General features: G+C 46.8%; 1 long non-coding RNA gene across 1 annotated transcript; it reads right to left on the bottom strand.

The window, feature by feature from the left end:
• Positions 1-2,857: 2,857 nt before the first annotated feature.
• On the bottom strand, positions 2,858-4,574 carry LOC116272535. The gene is made up of 2 exons (XR_004181201.1): positions 4,381-4,574; positions 2,858-3,967 (listed from the first exon to the last, which is right to left on the bottom strand). It is a non-coding gene; the product is annotated as an uncharacterized LOC116272535 (long non-coding RNA).
• Positions 4,575-5,102: the final 528 nt, after the last annotated feature.

The following is a 5,102-nucleotide window of genomic DNA, read 5'->3' as shown; positions in this document are numbered from 1 at the left end:
GGCGGCCCCTCTGGACGTGACTGGAGTCTCTCCAGGGCGCGCTCCAAAGTCCCACGGAGGTGAGCCTCGGTCTTGCTCTGACCTGAGGAAGGCCCCTGACAAGCATCCTGAACATGCAGCCACACAGCTGGCTGACTCATGTGAAGGGACCTGCTGAACCACGAGCCAGGGATGGCTGGAGAGAACTCGACTAACACACGATCCCTGCCCAGGCGCCCACCTGGGGCGTCCACGAGAAAGCTACGGAAGCTGTGAAGACGGAGGTGTGCACGGGGCTGGGAGAACACAGGGAGGAGCCGCACTGGGGACCGGGAGGGACAGAGGGCTGGGCCCCACAAGCAAACGAGGGAGTCGCTCAGTGCCATGAAGACCCCAGTGCACCCACAGCTGCAGGCCTGGCTGGCAGCACGACCTTGGCTGCAGGGGCCCAGGACCACGTGTGTTTGGCAGGAGCTGCCCTCCTGGAGCTGCACTATGGGTACCGTCATTTTAGAGGCAGGTACCTGATATCAACGATGACAATCAACCATGCCACCCTGAATTACAGCCGTGTCCTCAGCGGGTCACTGTTTACGCTGACAATTACAAAGAGCTTGAACTTGCTGTCCCAAGAGGCAACAAGCCCTTCATTATCACGGCAGCAAGCCTCTGTGCGGCCCTCCTCCCCCGCGGCTTCCCGTCGGGGCAACGTGAAGTCCCATGACAGTGACTCAAGAGCCAGTCCAGTAGCTTCAGTGCAGGAAAAATCACAAAAACTCAAACACATCCTAAACGTGGGCAGTTGGTAGGAACCGATTCCTAAATTAAACCTGTTGGGAGGCTTTCTGGGCTAGCACAGCTCTGATCACAGGCTTGTGCTTTCTGCTCAATGTTAAGCTCAGTCCAGTTCAATTCAATGAGCATTAATCAAGAAAATCCTAGACCAAGAGCTGTGTTAGACACTGAGTATGGGGTGATGGGGATACGAAGATCTCGTGAGAACATACTCACTGTCATGAGAATAACATGGGGGAACGCCCCTCATGATTCAATTACCTCCTACCAGGTCCCTCCCACAACATGTGGAGATTATGGGAACTACAATTCAAGATGAGATTTGGGTGGGGACGAGGCCAAACCATATCACCTTGGCCTTCCAAAGTGCTGGGATTAAAGGTGTGAGCCACTGTGTCCAGCCATAGAAACTTACGATAAGTCATGTTTCTTGTTTGAGAAATAGCTACCATGAACGCTATTATTATTAAAGCTATATATTATTAGAAAGCAGACATCTCACTGTATCTGCTGATTTTAAATGCATTGATCATCTGGTACAAAGTACGGTGAGCTTGGAAACAAGTAATTTAACAGTGGTAGATGATGCAGGTCATAGTGGGCCACTTTATGCATGACTGTTGGATGGCAGGCTCCCTAGATTGGGCTGAGGAGACCCGAGGTCTCACCTCTGCCAGCGACTTGCTGTGTGCGCTTGGCCAGGTGACTCATGGCACCTGGACGGAGGGGGTGGCAAGTGGTGTGGTGATCACAGGGACATGGTATGTGATTGAGGGAGAGGGCCGGCTGGCATGACTGGAAGAGAAGACAGTTTCTTTCATACCAAAGAGTATGGACACTTACCAGGAGGCTTGCCTAAGGTAGGAGAAGACCTTCCACCCTGCCCCAGGAGTGGGGAGTCTTTCATCTTTTTGGGGGGCATTTCTATCCTCCCAGCCCCTCCAGCTCTTCTGGAAGCCCCAGCTTTGTCCTTACAGCTACCACCGAGAATCCATCCCAAACTAGGAGAAGCAAAGACTGATCCTGGACCCTCTCCCACTGTCGCCGGCTAGCCCACTCCAGCATTGCCCTCCTATGGGCCCTCGCGGCTTCACTCACAGGAGATTATATGCACAGAAACAGGAGGCACACAGCCCATGTTGGAAGGGGTGCTGTGTTACTGAGGTGCAGTACACAAAAGCAGGAGGCACTCAGCAGGTGTTGGAAAGGGTGCTGTTACTTAGGTGCAGCACAGTACCATGGGAAGGACAGACACCAGGGTGAATCCTGGCTCTGATTCGGGCAGCTTGTTTCATCACCCTGAGCCTCAGTTTTTTCATCTGTAAATGAGGATGAGAATACTTTCCCTCACAGGATTCTATGTGACATAATTAGAAAATGCCTAGCCAAAACAGAATAAAAATTTTAAAATAAAAATGGAAAATACCTAGCCAGTAATAAGCACTCAAAAATATACATATATACACACACATCTCATTTGCCTTCTTTAGGTCTTACTTTCCTTGTTTGTAGGATAAGGGACTTGGACAGGACAGTTCTGTTCTCTCCAGCTCTGAAATACTGGCTTCCCGGCTATCATCTAATTTCAGGCAGAAAAGCCAGTTTTCTCAGTGTGTCGAAGATCACCATTTCGCAGGCTATTTTGTCTACGTTTAACTGCTCGTGTTTTTCTGGTTAACTCAGGTGACATCTGTTCCCGAGCTGTTCCTGCCGGCCATGAAGCTCAGCCACGATGACAGAGGAGCCGCCAGGTATTTACACCTGGCCAGAGAAGACACGTGAATAATCTGTTCAGGTACGTGGTCGCATGCATTGTAAGAACATGGTCTTGAATGTTTTATTTAACTCAAGGATGGCCAATCTTTTGGCTTCCCTGTGCCACATTAGAAAAAAACTGTCTTAGTCCACACACTAAATACACTAACACTAAGGACAGTTGATGAGCTAAAAAATAAATAGAGGACCTCAATGTTTTAAGAAAGTGTAGGGATTGTGTTGGGATGCATTCCTAGCCATCCTGAGCATGCGGACTGCAGGCTGTGGGTTAGACAAGCTAGGTTTAAAGCACTGACTGTATGTTACGTGGTTTAAATATCATCTCACTAGTATTTTTATTGACAGAGCATCTGGAAAAATAAGGAAAAGCTTACACGGACTTACAATCTCATCAAAATATAATTTTATAATCTGAATCAATGATTTACATTAGAGTTGGGAAACCCTGGGTTGGAGGATTGTGGTGTCAGAATGATTTCTAGTAGCCCGAGGTGATGATGCGTCTGGGAACTGTGTCCACAGCACTAAGATGAACGTTTTGTATTCTAGTCATTCTCCTTCCCTAGCGTTCTGTTTCTCCCCATCGCTGGCCTTCTGTTCCTTGTTCCTCCCCCTTCCCTGGCGTGCCATTCCTTCTTGCCTAGCGTGCAGTTCCGCACCACTCCCGTGGACAGTACCGATGTTCCTCACATTCTTGAGTATACCATCCTTTGTGGGTCTCGGAAATACCCATGCAGAGACCCTTTCTTCAAAATGTTGAACCGGTCCCTCTCCACGTTCATGAACGCCTTCACAGATAAGACCAGCATCCTGAACGGAAAACTGTGTTTGGGTTTGCCAGGCACACCCACTGGAATTCAGTTAGTTTCTGAGAAGGGATGAGAGGAGTGGGCAATTAATGTTCTAGAATACTTTTTACCTCTCTCTAACTGAAGGACATTAGAAATTTCATCCTTCAGGAAAGCCACATGGTAGCGAGATTATAAAAACTAGCATTTGAATAAAAGGTACATGAACTTTTCCCAGAAAGGTTCAAAACAATTTTCTCTTGGGGATATCGCTACAATGCCAGGCCTCCAGAGTTACCACTAACATTGATGTTTGACTTTTAGTAAGAGTGACGCTAGTGGATAGGGTGACAATGAACAGTGCACTCTGTGAAGGAGTGACATCGAAGAGCAAGTTAAATCCATGCTTTTACAGACTGAGGTCATCTTTGTAGACATGTGAAAGTCTCTGGAGACACTTGAGAGAGTTTAGATGTTCGCTGAAGAAAGCCCTGGTGCCCGTCCAGTGCAGATCCTGAGATGGGATGGGAAAGCCGGCACTCAGGGTGATGAGCTGGGACGGCTGCTGAGGTCGGGGGCCAGAGCATGGAGCCACTGCCCCATCTCAAGAATAGCTACAACTTACTGTCCTAGGACAAAGGGGAAATGAGGCTTGAGATTCAATAATTTTAGTAGAAATCTGTTAAATTTTACAATTTCACTTTTCATTTGTACCCAGCTAGTGATTATACTCTGTATGCATTTTCCACACAAAATCCCAAGGACTTTCAGGATCTCCTCTCAGTGTATTTGGATGCCACCTTTTTCCCAGGTTTAGGTGAGCTGGATTTCTGGTATGTCATGAGTGATTAACTAGTTGATACAGACTTTAGTGTTTGAGTCACTGTCAGCTTATAATTATTTGTCCTCAGGCAGGAAGGATGGCGGCTGGAATATGAGAACCCCAGCGACCCCCAGATGCTCTTCATCTTTAAAGGAGTCATCTTTAATGAGACGAAGGGAGGGTTTGTAAGTTTTCTTTTTTATGTTGTGTTCAGCTTACCTTACCCATGTACCGTATCATGATATAGACACATCTGGAAGATGGTTGATTTTTCTTCAATATTCTTATTATAGGTGACATGTTCTTGGATTAGCTGGGGTCAGTGCTGTGAGCAGAAGCCAGGAGGTAGCAGGGCCAGGCTGCTGTTCTTCCCAGCAGGTCTCAGACCATGTCTGACGACCCCCGTGTATGATCTACAGTGAGGCAGTGCTTATTCACACCCACTATCAACACATTGTCTTTTTTCACTCACTCTTGCCCAAGCACATGGTGTACTTTCTAGAGGCTATGTGGGTGAGGTGTGTGTGACACACAGCAAGCTGGATACAGAGCTAAGATGGGGAAGTCCAGCTTCACCTCTGAGCCAGACACTACAGCGATTTGCAAAAAAGGCAGCACAGCATCACTCTAAGTAGTCAGTGTTTTACTTTGTTATGAGAAGTATTTTTCAAACATATTTATATTAACATGTAATGATGGCTTACCTTAATGCATACGTTTTAATACTTAATTTTAATCAACTTTAATTCTAGAATATAGAAAAAATTATATAAACACACACAGGTACTCCTGCCATTGGTGTTAAAAAAAAAAAAAAAGCCCACATAATCAAAAGCTATTTGGGTCCTCATTAAAACCCAATTGTGCCTAGTGTTCCATTATTGGAATCCTAAGCTTGTGGGAGTCATTTATATCCTACAGCTCAAGGTCATTGCCAAGGT

The sequence above is a fragment of the Papio anubis genome, unplaced genomic scaffold (assembly GCF_008728515.1).
Source record: "Papio anubis isolate 15944 unplaced genomic scaffold, Panubis1.0 scaffold1222, whole genome shotgun sequence".
NCBI lineage: Eukaryota > Metazoa > Chordata > Mammalia > Primates > Cercopithecidae > Papio > Papio anubis.
The sequence above is the reverse complement of the archived record's forward strand: the minus strand, read 5'-3'. Positions and strand labels throughout refer to the sequence as shown.